Here is a 14,691-nt window from a genome sequence, read left to right as displayed (position 1 = left end):
AAAACAGAGTGAAACCTAAAAATTAAAATTGCTACTGCCAATGAACGGTTTAACCTAGAAGAACGAAATTTGGTGAGCCAAGTGGGATTGGGGTACTGATCATTACCTGAAAGTGTCATCAAGATTAGGTGAAAAAAATGTGTGCTGAGATTTCAGGAAACTCGTAGTTTTTTAAAAGCTTGGCAACCTCTTTCCATGAAAGTGATTTGAGCAAGTCTCTGCCTAGGGCTACATCAGTAGGAAACAAACCATAGAGATAGAACTTGGAACTACTTAATTGTGACAAGTTTCAAAGAGCTAGCACAAACCAAGTTTGATTTAGAGTTCCAACTACTTGTATCCATATAGGAGAAAACAGAGTGAAACCTAAAAATTAAAACTGTTACTGCCAACGAACGGTTTAACCTAGAAGAACGAAATTTGGTGAGCCAAGTGGGATTGGGGTACTGATCATTACCTGAAAGTGTCATCAAGATTGGGTGAAAAAATGTGTGCTGAGATTTCAGGAAACTCGTAGTTTTTTGGAAGCTTGGCAACCCCTTTCCATGAAAGTGATTTGCGCCAGTCTCTGCTTAGGGCTACATCAATAGGAAACAAACCATAGAGATAGAACTTGGAACTACTTGATTGTGACAAGTTTCAAAGAGCTAGCACAAACCGTGTTTGATTTAGAGTTCCAACTACATGTATCCATTTAGGAGAAAACAGAGTTAAACCTAAAAATTAAAACTGTTACTGAAAACGAACGGTTTAACCTAGAAGAACAAAATTTGGTGAGCCAAGTGGGATTGGGGTACTGATCATTACCTGAAAGTGTTATCAAGATTGGGTGAAAAAATGTGTGCTGAGATTTCAGGAAACTCGTAGGTTTTTGGAAGCTTGGCAACCCCTTTCCTTGAAAGTGATATGCGCCAATCTCTGCTTAGGGCTACATCAATAGGAAACAAACCATAGAGATAGAACTTGGAACTACTTGGTTGTGTCAAGTTTCAAAGAGCTAGCACAAACCGTGTTTGTTTAGAGTTCAAAATACATGTGTCCATATAGGAGAAAAGAGAGTGAAACCTAAAAACTAAAACTGTTACTGCCAATGAACAGTTTAACCTAGAAACGAAATTTTGTGAGCCAAGTGGGATTGGGGTACTGATCATTACCTGAAAGTGTCATCAAGATTGGGTGAAAAAATGCGTGCTGAGATTTCAGGAAACTCGTAGTTTTTTGGAAGCTTGGGAACTCCTTTCCATGAACGTGATTTGCGCCAGTCTCTGCTTAGGGCTATAATAATAGGAAAAAAAAACATAGAGATAGAACTTGGAACTACTTGATTGTGTCAAGTTACAAAGAGCTAGCACAAACTGTGTTTGATTTAGAGTTCCAACTACATGTATCCATATAGGAGTAAACAGAGTGAAACCTAAAAATTAAAACTGTTACTGCCAACGAACGGTTTAACCTAGAAGAATGAAATTTGGTGAGCCAAGTGGGATTGGGGTACTGATCATTACCTGAAAGTGTCATGAAGATTGGGTGAAAAAATGTGTTCTGAGATTTCAGGAAACTCGTAGTTTTTTGGAAGCTTGGCAACCCCTTTTTATGAAAGTGATTTGCGCCAGTCTCTGCTTAGGGATACATCAATACGAAACAAACCATAGAGATCGAACTTGGAACTACTTGATTGTGTCAAATTTCAAAGAGCTAGCAGAAACCGTGTTTGATTTAGAGTTCCAACTACATGTATCCATATAGGAGAAAACAGAGTTAAACCTAAAAATTAAAACTGTTACTGAAAACGAACGGTTTAACCTAGAAGAACGAAATTTGGTGAGCCAAGTGGGATTGGGGACTGAACATTACCTGAAAGAGTTATCAAGATTGGGTGAAAAAATGTGTGCTGAGATTTCAGGAAACTCGTAGTTTTTTGGAAGCTTGGCAACCCCTTTCCATGAAAGTGATATGCGCCAATCTCTGCTTACGGCTACATCAATATAAAACAAACCATAGAGATAGAACTTGGAACTACTTGATTGTGTCAAGTTACAAAGAGCTAGCACAAACTGTGTTTGATTTAGAGTTCCAACTACATGTATCCATATAGGAGTAAACAGAGTGAAACCTAAAAATTAAAACTGTTACTGCCAACGAACGGTTTAACCTAGATGAATGAAATTTGGTGAGCCAAGTGGGATTGGGGTACTGATCATTACCTGAAAGTGTCATGAAGATTGGGTGAAAAAATGTGTTCTGAGATTTCAGGAAACTCGTAGTTTTTTGGAAGCTTGGCAACCCCTTTTTATGGAAGTGATTTGCGCCAGTCTCTGCTTAGGGATACATCAATACGAAACAAACCATAGAGATAGAACTTGGAACTACTTGATTGTGTCAAATTTCAAAGAGCTAGCACAAACCGTGTTTGATTTAGAGTTCCAACTACATGTATCCATATAGGAGAAAAAAGATTTAAACCTAAATATTAAAACTATTACTGCCAACGAACGGTTTAACCTAGAAGAACAAAATTTGGTGAGCCAAGTGGGATTGGGTACTGACCATTACCTGAAAGTGTCATCAAGATTGGGTGAAAAAATGTGTGCTGAGATTTCAGGAAACTCGTAGTTTTTTGGAAGCTTGGCAACCCCTTTCCATGAAAGTGATTTGCGCCAGTCTCTGCTTAGGGCTACATCAATAGGAAACAAACCATAGAGATAGAACTTGGAACTACTTGATTGTGACAAGTTTCAAAGAGCTAGCACAAACCGTGTTTCATTTAGAGTTCCATCTGAATGTATCCATATAAGAGAAAACAGAGTGAAACCTAAAAATTAAAACTGTTACTGCCAATGAACGGTTTAACATAGAAGAATGAAATTTGGTGAGCCAATTGGGATTGGAGTACTGATCATTACCTGAAAGTGTCATCAAGATTGGGTGAAAAAATGTGTGCTGGGATTTCAGGAAACTCGTAGTTTTTTAGAAGCTTGTCAACCCCTTTATATGAAAGTGATTTGCGACAGTCTCTGCTTATGGCTACATCAATAGGAAACAAACCATAGAGATTGAACTTGGAACTACTTGATTGTGTCAAGTTTCAAAGAGCTAACACAAACCGTGTTTGATTTAGAGTTCCAACTACATGTATCCATATAGGAGAAAACAGAGTGAAACCTAAAAATTAAAACTGTTACTGCCAACGAACGGTTTAACCTAGAAGAACGAAATTAGGTGAGCCAAGTGGGATTGGGGTTCTGATCATTACCTGAAAGTGTCATCAAGATTGGGTGAAAAAATGTGTTCTGAGATTTCAGGAATCTCGTAGTTATTTGGAAGCTTGGCAAACCCTTTCCATGAAAGTGATTTGCACCAGTCTCTGCTTAGGGCTACATCAATAGGAAACAAACCATAGAGATAGAACTTGGAACTACTTGGTTGTGTCAAGTTTCAAAGAGCTAGCACACACCGTGTTTGATTTAGAGTTCCAACTACATGTATCCATATAGGAGAAAACACAGTGAAACCTAAAAATTAAAACTGTTACTGCCAGCGAACGGTTTAACCTAGAAGAACGAAATTTGGTGAGCCAAGTGGGATTGGGGTTCTGATCATTACCTGAAAGTGTCATCAAGATTGGGTGAAAAAATTTGTGCTGTGATTTCAAGAGACTCGTAGTTTTTTGGAAGCTTGGCAAACCCTTTCCATGAAAGTGATTTGCACCAGTCTCTGCTTAGGGCTACATCAATAGGAAACAAACCATAGAGATAGAACTTGGAACTACTTGGTTGTGTCAAGTTTCAAAGACCTAGCACAAACCGTGTTTGATTTAGAGTTCCAACTACATGTATCCATATAGGAGAAAACAGAGTTAAACCTAAAAATTAAAACTGTTACTGAAAACGAACGGTTTAACCTAGAAGAACGAAATTTGGTGAGCCAAGTGGGATTGGGGTACTGATCATTACCTGAAAGTGTTATCAAGATTGGGTGAAAAAATGTGTGCTGAGATTTCAGGAAACTCGTAGTTTTTTGGAAGCTTGGCAACCCCTTTCCATGAAAGTGATTTGCGCCAGTCTCTGCTTAGGGCTACATCAATAGGAAACAAACCATAGAGATAGAACTTGGAACTACTTGATTGTGTCAAGTTTCAAAGAGCTAGCACAAACCGTGTTTGATTTAGAGTTCCAACTACATGTATCCATATAGGAGAAAACAGAGTGAAACCTAAAAATTAAAACTATTACTGCCAACGAACGGTTTAACCTAGAAGAACGAAATTTGGTGAGCCAAGTGGGATTGGGTACTGACCATTACCTGAAAGTGTCATCAAGATTGGGTGAAAAAATGTGTGCTGAGATTTCAAAAACTCGTAGTTTTTTGGAAGCTTGGCAACCCCTTTCCATGAAAGTGATTTGCGCCATTCTCTGCATAGGGCTACATCAATAGGAAACAAACCATAGAGATAGAACTTGGAACTACTTGATTGTGACAAGTTTCAAAGAGCTAGCAAAAACCGTGTTTCATTTAGAGTTCCAACTACATGTATCCATATAAGAGAAAACAGAGTGAAACCTAAAAATTAAAACTGTTACTGCCAACGAACGGTTTAAACTAGAAGAACTAAATTTGGTGAGCCAAGTGGGATTGGGGTACTGATCATTACCTGAAAGTGTCATCAAGATTGGGTGAAAAAATGTGTGCTGAGATTTCACGAAACCCGTAGTTTTTTGGAAGCTTGGCAACCCCTCGCCATGAAAGTGATTTGTGCCAGTCTCTGCTTAGGGCTACATCAATAGGAAACAAACAATAGAGATAGAACTTGGAACTACTTTTGTGTCAAGTTTCAAAGAGCTAGCACAATCCATGTTTGATTTAGAGTTCCAACTACATGTATCCATATAGGAGAAAAAAGAGTGAAACCTAAAAATTAAAACTGTTACTGTCAAAGATCAGTTTAACCTAGAAGAACAAAATTTGGAGTGAAAAGTTGGATTGGGGTCCTGATCATTACCTGAAAGTGTCATCAAGATTGGGTGAAAAAATGTGTGATGGGATTTCAGGAAACTCGTAGTTTTTTGGAAGCCTGGCAACCCCTTTCCATGAAAGTGATTTGTGCCAGTCTTTGCTTAGGGCTACATCAATAGGAAACAAACCATAGAGATAGAAGTTCGAACTACTTTATTGTGTCAAGATGCAAAGAGCTAGCACAAACTGTGTTTGATTTAGAGTTCCAACTACATGTATCCATATAGGAGACAACAGAGTGAAACCTAAAAATTAAAACTGTTACTGCGAACGAACGGTTTAACCTAGAAGAACGAAATTTGGTGAAAAAAGTGGGATTGGGGTACTGATCATTACCTGAAAGTGTCATCAAGATTGGGTGAAATAATGTGTGCTGAGATTTCAGGAAATTCGTTGTTTTTTGGAAGCTTTGCAACCCCTTTCCATGGAAGTGATTTGCGCCAGTCTCTGCTTAGGGCTACATCAATAGGAAACAAACCATAGAGAGAGAACTTGGAACTACTTGACTGTGTCAAGTTTCAAAGAGCTAGCACAAACCGTGTTTGATTTAGAGTTCCAACTACATGTATCCATATAGGAGAAAACAGAATGAAACCTAAAAATTAAAACTGTTACTGCCAACGAACGGTTTAACCTAGAAGAACGAAATTTGGTAAGAAAAGCGGGATTGGGGTTCTGAACATTACCTGAAAGTGTCATCAATTTTGGGGAAAAAAATTGTGCTGAGAATTCAGGAAACTCGTAGTTTTTAGGAAGCTTGGCAACCTCTTTCCATGGAAGAGATTTGCGCCAGTCTCTGCTTAGGGCTACATCAATAGGAAACAAACCATAGAGATAGAACTTGGAACTACTTTATTGTGTCAAGTTGCAAAGAGCTAGCACAAACCGTGTTTGATTTTTAGTTCCAACTACATGTATCCATATAGGAGAAAACAGAGTGAAACCTAAAAATTAAAACTCTTACTGCCAATGAATGGTTTAACCTAGAAGAACGAAATTTGGTGAGCCAAGTGGGATTGGGGTACTGATCATTACCTGAAAGTGTCATGAAGATTGGGTGAAAAAATGTGTGCTGAGATTTCAGGAAACTTGTAGTTTTTAGGAAGCTTGGCAACCTCTTTCCATGGAAGTGATTTGCGCCAGTCTCTGCTTAGGGCTACATCAATAGGAAACAAACCATAGAGATAGAACTTGGAACTACTTGACTGTGTCAAGTTTCAAAGTGATAGCACAAACCGTGTTTGATTTAGAGTTCCAAGTACATGTATCCATATTGGAGAAAACAGAGTGAAACCTAAAAATTAAAACTGTTACTGCCAAAGATCGGTTTAACCTAGAAGAACAAAATTTGGTGAGAAAGGTTGGATTGGGGTACTGATCATTACCTGAAAGTGTCATGAAGATTGGGTGAAAAAATGTTTGCTGAGATTTCAGGAAACTCGTAGTTTTTTGGAAGCTTGGCAACCCCATTCCATGAAAGTGATTTGTGCCAGTTTCTGCTTAGGGCTACATCAATAGGAAACAAACCATAGTGATAGAACTTGGAACTACGTGATTGTGTCAAGTTTCAAAGAGCTAGCACAAACCGTGTTTGATTTAGAGTTCCAAGTACATGTATCCATATTGGAGAAAAGAGAGTGAAACCAAAAAATTAAAACTGTTACTGCCAACGAACGGTTTAACCTAGAAGAACGAAATTTGGTGAGAAAAGTGGGAATGGGGTTCTGAACATTACCTGAAAGTGTCATCAAGATTGGGTGAAAAAATGTGTGCTGAGAATTCAGGAAACTTGGAGTTTTTTGAAGCTTGGCAACCCCTTTCCATGCAAGTGATTTGCGCCAGTCTCTGCTTAGGGCTACATCAAAAGGAAACAAACCATAGAGATAGAACTTGGAACTACTTGACTGTGTCAAGTTTAACAGAGCTAGCACAAACCGTGTTTGATTTAGAGTTCCAACTACATGTATCCATATAGGAGAAAACAGAGTGAAACCTAAAAATTAAAACTGTTACTGCCAACGAACGGTTTAACCTAGAAGAACGAAATGTGGTGAGAAAAGTGGGATTGGGGTTCTGAACATTACCTGAAAGTGTCATCAAGATTGGGTGAAAAAATGTGTGCTGAGATTTCAGGAAACTCGTAGTTTTTAGGAAGCTTGGCAACCTCTTTCCATGGAAGTGATTTGCGCCAGTCTCTGCTTAGGGCTACATCAATAGGAAACAAACCATAGAGATAGAACTTGGAACTACTTTATTGTGTCAAGTTGCAAAGAGCTAGCACAAACCGTGTTTGATTTAGAGTTCCAACTACATGTATCCATATAGGAGACAAAGAGTGAAACCTAAAAATAAAAACTGTTACTGCCAATGAACTGTTTAACCTAGAAGAACGAAATATGGTGAGCCAAGTGGGATTGGGGTACTGATCATTACCTGAAAGTTTCATCAAGATTGGGTGAAAAAATGTGTGCTGAGATTTCAGGAAACTCGTAGTTTTTTGGAAGCTTGACAACCCCTTTCCATGAAAGTGATTTGCGCCAGTGTCTCCTTAGGGCTACATCAATAGGAAACAAACCATAGAGATAGAACTTGGAACTACTTGACTGTGTCAACTTTCAAAGAGCTAGCACAAACCGTGTTTGATTTAGAGTTACAAATACATGAATCCATAAAGGAGAAAACAGAGTGAAACCTAAAAATTTAAACTGTTACTGCCAACGATCAGTTTAACCTGGAAGAACGAAATTTGGTGAGCCAAGTGGGATTGGGGTACTGATCATTACCTGAAAGTGTCATGAAGATTGGGTGAAAAAATGTGTGCTGAGATTTCACGAAACTCGTAGTTTTTTGGAAGCTTGGCAACCCCTCTCCATGAAAGTGATTTGTTCCAGTCTCTGCTTAGGGCTACATCAATAGAAAACAAACCATAGAGATAGAACTTGGAACTACTTGACTGTGTCAAGTTTCAAAGAGCTAGCACAAACCGTGGTTGATTTAGAGTTCCAACTACATGTATCCATATAGGAGAAAACAGAGTGAAACCTAAAAATTAAAACTGTTACTGCCAAAGATCAGTTTAACCTAGAAGAACAAAATTTGGAGTGAAAAGTTGGATTGGGGTACTAATCATTACCTGAAAGTGTCATCAAGATTGGGTGAAAAAATGTGTGCTGAGATTTCAGAAAACTCGTAGTTTTTTGGAAGCTTGGCAACCCCTTTCCATGAAAGTGATTTGCGACAGTCTCTGCTTATGGCTACATCAATAGGAAACAAACCATAGAGATAGAACTTGGAACTTCTTGATTGTGTCAAGTTTCAAAGAGCTAGCACAAACCGTGTTTCATTTAGAGTTCCAACTACATGTATCCATATAGGAGAAAACAGAGTGAAACCTAAAAATTAAAACTGTTACTGCCAACGAACGGTTTAAACTAGAAGAACGAAATTTGGTGACCCAAGTGGGATTGGGGTTCTGATCATTACCTGAAAGTGTCATCAAGATTGGGTGAAAAAATGTGTGCTGAGATTTCAGGAAACTCGTAGTTTTTTGGAAGCTTGGCAAACCCTTTCCATGAAAGTGATTTGCACCAGTCTCTTCTTAGGGCTACATCAATAGGAAACAAACCATAGAGATAGATCTCCGAACTACTTGGTTGTATCAAGTTTCAAAGACCTAGCACAAACCGTGTTTGATTTAGAGTTCCAACTATATGTATCCATATAGGAGAAAACAGAGTTAAACCTAAAAATTAAAACTGTTACTGAAAACAAACGGTTTAACCTAGAAGAACGAAATTTGGTGAGCCAAGTGGGATTGGGGTACTGATCATTACCTGAAAGTGTCATCAAGATTGGGTGAAAAAATGTGTGCTGAGATTTCAGGAAACTCGTAGTTTTTTGGAAGCTTGGCAACCCCTTTCCTTGAACGTGATTTGCGCCAGTCTCTGCTTAGGGCTATATCAATAGGAAAAAAAAAAAAAAACATAGCGATAGAACTTGGAACTACTTGATTGTGTCAATTTACAAAGAGCTAGCACAAACTGTGTTTGATTTAGAGTTCCAACTACATGTATCCATACAGGAGAAAACAGAGTGAAACCTAAAAATTAAAACTGTTACTGCCAACGAACGGTTTAAACTAGAAGAACGAAATTTGGTGAGCCAAGTGGGATTGGGGTTCTGATCATTACCTGAAAGTGTCATCAAGATTGGGTGAAAAAATTTGTGCTGAGATTTCAAGAAACTCGTAGTTTTTTGGAAGCTTGGCAAACCCTTTCCATGAAAGTGATTTGCACCAGTCTCTGCTTAGGGCTACATCAATAGGAAACAAACCATAGAGATAGAACTTGGAACTACTTGGTTGTGTCAAGTTTCAAAGACCTAGCACAAACCGTGTTTGATTTAGAGTTCCAACTACATGTATCCATATAGGAGAAAACAGAGTGAAACCTAAAAATTAAAACTGTTACTGCCAACGAACGGTTTAAACTAGAAGAACGAAATTTGGTGACCCAAGTGGGATTGGGGTTCTGATCATTACCTGAAAGTGTCATCAAGATTCGGTGAAAAAATGTGTGTTGAGATTTCAGGAAACTCGTAGTTTTTTGGAAGCTTGGCAAACCCTTTCCATGAAAGTGATTTGCACCAGTCTCTTCTTAGGGCTACATCAATAGGAAACAAACCATAGAGAAAGATCTCCGAACTACTTGGTTGTATCAAGTTTCAAAGACCTAGCACAAACCTTGTTTGATTTAGAGTTCCAACTATATGTATCCATATAGGAGAAAACAGAGTTAAACCTAAAAATTAAAACTGTTACTGAAAACGAACGGTTTAACCTAGAAGAACGAAATTTGGTGAGCCAAGTGGGATTGGGGTACTGATCATTACCTGAAAGTGTCATCAAGATTGGGTGAAAAAATGTGTGCTGAGATTTCAGGAAACTCGTAGTTTTTTGGAAGCTTGGCAACCCCTTTCCATGAACGTGATTTGCGCCAGTCTCTGCTTAGGGCTATATCAATAGGAAAAAAAAAAAAAAAACATAGCGATAGAACTTGGAACTACTTGATTGTGTCAATTTACAAAGAGCTAGCACAAACTGTGTTTGATTTAGAGTTCCAACTACATGTATCCATACAGGAGAAAACAGAGTGAAACCTAAAAATTAAAACTGTTACTGCCAACGAACGGTTTAAACTAGAAGAACGAAATTTGGTGAGCCAAGTGGGATTGGGGTTCTGATCATTACCTGAAAGTGTCATCAAGATTGGGTGAAAAAATTTGTGCTGAGATTTCAAGAAACTCGTAGTTTTTTGGAAGCTTGGCAAACCCTTTCCATGAAAGTGATTTGCACCAGTCTCTGCTTAGGGCTACATCAATAGGAAACAAACCATAGAGATAGAACTTGGAACTACTTGGTTGTGTCAAGTTTCAAAGACCTAGCACAAACCGTGTTTGATTTAGAGTTCCAACTACATGTATCCATATAGGAGAAAACAGAGTTAAACCTAAAAATTAAAACTGTTACTGAAAACGAACGGTTTAACCTAGAAGAACGAAATTTGGTGAGCCAAGTGGGATTGGGGTACTGATCATTACCTGAAAGTGTTATCAAGATTGGGTGAAAAAATGTGTGCTGAGATTTCAGGAAACTCGTAGTTTTTTGGAAGCTTGGCAACCCCTTTCCATGAAAGTGATTTGCGCCAGTCTCTGCTTAGGGCTACATCAATAGGAAACAAACCATAGAGATAGAACTTGGAACTACTTGATTGTGTCAAGTTTCAAAGACCTAGCACAAACCGTGTTTGATTTAGAGTTCCAACTACATGTATCCATATAGGAGAAAACAGAGTGAAACCTAAAAATTAAAACTATTACTGCCAACGAACGGTTTAACCTAGAAGAACGAAATTTGGTGAGCCAAGTGGGATTGGGTACTGACCATTACCTGAAAGTGTCATCAAGATTGGGTGAAAAAATGTGTGCTGAGATTTCAGGAAACTCGTAGTTTTTTGGAAGCTTGGCAACCCCTTTCCATGAAAGTGATTTGCGCCATTCTCTGCATAGGGCTACATCAATAGGAAACAAACCATAGAGATAGAACTTGGAACTACTTGATTGTGACAAGTTTCAAAGAGCTAGCAAAAACCGTGTTTCATTTAGAGTTCCAACTACATGTATCCATATAAGAGAAAACAGAGTGAAACCTAAAAATTAAAACTGTTACTGCCAACGAACGGTTTAAACTAGAAGAACTAAATTTGGTGAGCCAAGTGGGATTGGGGTACTGATCATTACCTGAAAGTGTCATCAAGATTGGGTGAAAAAATGTGTGCTGAGATTTCACGAAACTCGTAGTTTTTTGGAAGCTTGGCAACCCCTCGCCATGAAAGTGATTTGTGCCAGTCTCTGCTTAGGGCTACATCAATAGGAAACAAACAATAGAGATAGAACTTGGAACTACTTTTGTGTCAAGTTTCAAAGAGCTAGCACAATCCATGTTTGATTTAGAGTTCCAACTACATGTATCCATATAGGAGAAAACAGAGTCTAACCTAAAAATTAAAACTGTTACTGTCAAAGATCAGTTTAACCTAGAAGAACAAAATTTGGAGTGAAAAGTTGGATTGGGGTCCTGATCATTACCTGAAAGTGTCATCAAGATTGGGTGAAAAAATGTGTGATGGGATTTCAGGAAACTCGAAGTTTTTTGGAAGCTTGGCAACCCCTTTCCATGAAAGTGATTTGTGCCAGTCTTTGCTTAGGGCTACATCAATAGGAAACAAACCATAGAGATAGAAGTTCGAACTACTTTATTGTGTCAAGATGCAAAGAGCTAGCACAAACTGTGTTTGATTTAGAGTTCCAACTACATGTATCCATATAGGAGACAACAGAGTGAAACCTAAAAATTAAAACTGTTACTGCCAACGAACGGTTTAACCTAGAAGAACGAAATTTGGTGAAAAAAGTGGGATTGGGGTACTGATCATTACCTGAAAGTGTCATCAAGATTGGGTGAAATAATGTGTGCTGAGATTTCAGGAAATTCGTTGTTTTTTGGAAGCTTTGCAACCCCTTTCCATGGAAGTGATTTGCGCCAGTCTCTGCTTAGGTCTACATCAATAGGAAACAAACCATAGAGAGAGAACTTGGAACTACTTGACTGTGTCAAGTTTCAAAGAGCTAGCACAAACCGTGTTTGATTTAGAGTTCCAACTACATGTATCCATATAGGAGAAAACAGAATGAAACCTAAAAATTAAAACTGTTACTGCCAACGAACGGTTTAACCTAGAAGAACGAAATTTGGTAAGAAAAGCGGGATTGGGGTTCTGAACATTACCTGAAAGTGTCATCAATTTTGGGGAAAAAATTTGTGCTGAGAATTCAGGAAACTCGTAGTTTTTAGGAAGCTTGGCAACCTCTTTCCATGGAAGTGATTTGCGCCAGTCGCTGCTTAGGGCTACATCAATAGGAAACAAACCATAGAGATAGAACTTGGAACTACTTTATTGTGTCAAGTTGCAAAGAGCTAGCACAAACCGTGTTTGATTTTTAGTTCCAACTACATGTATCCATATAGGAGAAAAAGAGTGAAACCTAAAAATTAAAACTCTTACTGCCAATGAACGGTTTAACCTAGAAGAACGAAATTTGGTGAGCCAAGTGGGATTGGGGTACTGATCATTACCTGAAAGTGTCATGAAGATTGGGTGAAAAAATGTGTGCTGAGATTTCAGGAAACTTGTAGTTTTTAGGAAGCTTGGCAACCTCTTTCCATGGAAGTGATTTGCGCCAGTCTCTGCTTAGGGCTACATCAATAGGAAACAAACCATAGAGATAGAACTTGGAATTACTTGACTGTGTCAAGTTTCAAAGAGATAGCACAAACCGTGTTTGATTTAGAGTTCCAAGTACATGTATCCATATTGGAGAAAACAGAGTGAAACCTAAAAATTAAAACTGTTACTGCCAAAGATCGGTTTAACCTAGAAGAACAAAATTTGGTGAGAAAGGTTGGATTGGGGTACTGATCATTACCTGAAAGTGTCATGAAGATTGGGTGAAAAAATGTTTGCGGAGATTTCAGGAAACTCGTAGTTTTTTGGAAGCTTGGCAACCCCATTCCATGAAAGTGATTTGTGCCAGTTTCTGCTTAGGGCTACATCAATAGGAAACAAACCATAGTGATAGAACTTGGAACTACGTGATTGTGTCAAGTTTCAAAGAGCTAGCACAAACCGTGTTTGATTTACAGTTCCAAGTACATGTATCCATATTGGAGAAAAGAGAGTGAAACCTAAAAATTAAAACTGTTACTGCCAACGAACGGTTTAACCTAGAAGAACGAAATTTGGTGAGAAAAGTGGGAATGGGGTTCTGAACATTACCTGAAAGTGTCATCAAGATTGGGTGAAAAAATGTGTGCTGAGAATTCAGGAAACTTGGAGTTTTTTGAAGCTTGGCAACCCCTTTCCATGCAAGTGATTTGCGCCAGTCTCTGCTTAGGGCTACATCAAAAGGAAACAAACCATAGAGATAGAACTTGGAACTACTTGACTGTGTCAAGTTTAACAGAGCTAGCACAAACCGTGTTTGATTTAGAGTTCCAACTACATGTATCCATATAGGAGAAAACAGAGTGAAACCTAAAAAATTAAAACTGTTACTGCCAACGAACGGTTTAACCTAGAAGAATGAAATGTGGTGAGAAAAGTGGGATTGGGGTTCTGAACATTACCTGAAAGTGTCATCAAGATTGGGTGAAAAAATGTGTGCTGAGATTTCAGGAAACTCGTAGTTTTTAGGAAGATTGGCAACCTCTTTCCATGGAAGTGATTTGCGCCAGTCTCTGCTTAGGGCTACATCAATAGGAAACAAACCATAGAGATAGAACTTGGAACTACTTTATTGTGTCAAGTTGCAAAGAGCTAGCACAAACCGTGTTTGATTTAGAGTTCCAACTACATGTATCCATATAGGAGACAAAGAGTGAAACCTAAAAATAAAAACTGTTACTGCCAATGAACTGTTTAACCTAGAAGAACGAAATATGGTGAGCCAAGTGGGATTGGGGTACTGATCATTACCTGAAAGTTTCATCAAGATTGGGTGAAAAAATGTGTGCTGAGATTTCAGGAAACTCGTAGTTTTTTGGAAGCTTGGCAACCCCTTTCCATGAAAGTGATTTGCGCCAGTGTCTCCTTAGGGCTACATCAATAGGAAACAAAGCATAGAGATAGAACTTGGAACTACTTGACTGTGTCAAGTTTCAAAGAGCTAGCACAAACCGTGTTTGATTTAGAGTTACAAATACATGAATCCATAAAGGAGAAAACAGAGTGAAACCTAAAAATTTAAACTGTTACTGCCAACGATCAGTTTAACCTGGAAGAACGAAATTTGGTGAGCCAAGTGGGATTGGGGTACTGATCATTACCTGAAAGTGTCATGAAGATTGGGTGAAAAAATGTGTGCTGAGATTTCACGAAACTCGTAGTTTTTTGGAAGCTTGGCAACCCCTCTCCAAGAAAGTGATTTGTTCCAGTCTCTGCTTAGGGCTACATCAATAGGAAACAAACCATAGAGATAGAACTTGGAACTACTTGACTGTGTCAAGTTTCAAAGAGCTAGCACAAACCGTGGTTGATTTAGAGTTCCAACTACATGTATCCA

Source organism: Spermophilus citellus (assembly GCF_964194105.1).
Source record: "Spermophilus citellus genome assembly, chromosome: 7".
Lineage (NCBI taxonomy): Eukaryota > Metazoa > Chordata > Mammalia > Rodentia > Sciuridae > Spermophilus > Spermophilus citellus.
The sequence above is the reverse complement of the archived record's forward strand: the minus strand, read 5'-3'. Positions refer to the sequence as shown.